Source organism: Meleagris gallopavo, chromosome 1 (assembly GCF_000146605.3).
Source record: "Meleagris gallopavo isolate NT-WF06-2002-E0010 breed Aviagen turkey brand Nicholas breeding stock chromosome 1, Turkey_5.1, whole genome shotgun sequence".
In the NCBI taxonomy this organism is placed as follows: domain Eukaryota; kingdom Metazoa; phylum Chordata; class Aves; order Galliformes; family Phasianidae; genus Meleagris; species Meleagris gallopavo.
In genome coordinates, this window is record NC_015011.2 from 59,796,649 (window position 1) to 59,798,093 (window position 1,445).

Sequence of the window (1,445 nt, forward strand, 5' to 3'; positions counted from 1 at the left end):
TTTTTTGAGGTGGGGAGGGAAAGAGTTTGTAACTGTGCTGTTGGACTGTGGGATGGATGAGCCTCACAAGGTACAGTTCTGTAGATTTAAGTATCCCCAAATGATGCAGACCATCATCACACGCTGAAATGGCTATAACAGGACCTTTGTAAACTTTGTTCACTTTCAGGCAGTCTCTGGCTTGCCAGCTCACAGGATCTACAGTCACCTGTCCTTTGCCATGTGTTTCCTTTCCCTTTCTCTTTAATTCTTGCCTTTAAGCACTCTTTCTAATGTACGATATGATATTTTACAAAGCCTGAATGAAATGTGTCCCATTTTTAAATTACTCTCAAGGAATAGCCTCACACATTTTGTGCAACAGTATCTTTTCTCTGTGAAGCAGGAAATTTTTAGGATCGTGCTTCCCAAGTAATCACTGGCATGGATTCCGAGTGTGTACGATGGAGTTGTGCATCTTGACCTTAATCATCTGTCTCCTCCTGGAACAGAAATGGTCAAACACAACATGTCAGCAGTTTTCTTTCTTAGGGTTTCAAAAAGCCTCACAGACTAATTAACAGAGGTAACATCTGTTTCCAAAGTCAGCTAAGCTTTTACTTTAGGATCCTCTTAGGAAGATGAAGGCTGAGAAATGTTTTCCTTTTAGTTTCTCTATGATTTACCATAAAGCCTACAGCAACATAGCTTGGAAGTTCTCTGCAAATGCAACTTTTCCTCAAGACTTGTTGACATGCTAAAAAGCTACTACAGTAATGCTGTCTTGATTCTTCTGCCAGGCCTTATCTGTATGGCCACGAAATCTTCCCAACTGATAGCATATTCATTAGCAATAATTTGCAGCCCATCCAGTTGAGGACAAATACTCATTTTTTGTGCATATCTGATGGCTTCACTCGATCCTTTGTCGTTTGGAGATAGCCGTTGGGTTAATTCCTTGCTTGATTTCTTGGATTCTTCCCTTTTAGCCTCACCCAAAACCCTAAGGAGTGATCAGGTGAGAGACAAAGTCTATCTTTATTACATACCATCTAGCTCCATGCTTGTAGTCCTTGAATGAGAAGGATGAATGCTCTGAATGCATAAAACAGTGCTTGTTTCTGTTGCATTCTGTGTATGCTTGTTGTTCCCTATGCAGTTTTGCTCTGGAAATACTACCAATCCGTTTTCTCATCCCAAAAAGGATATGATTGTGTTCTTTACTACACTAGAGCAGGCAGAGATTTTGCTGTTTACTGCCTAGCTTTTGGCTCTTTACAGCACTTCTCAAGATGTATGACAAGTTCAATGTGATCTTGAGCCCTGAAAAGAATAAAATAGAGTAGTTCATTTGGAATGGACATTCAAAGATCATCTAGTCCAAATGCCTGACCTCTTCAAGTTAAAGCATGTTATTGAAGACATTCTCCAAATGCCTCTTGAGTATGACAAGCATGGAACATGAA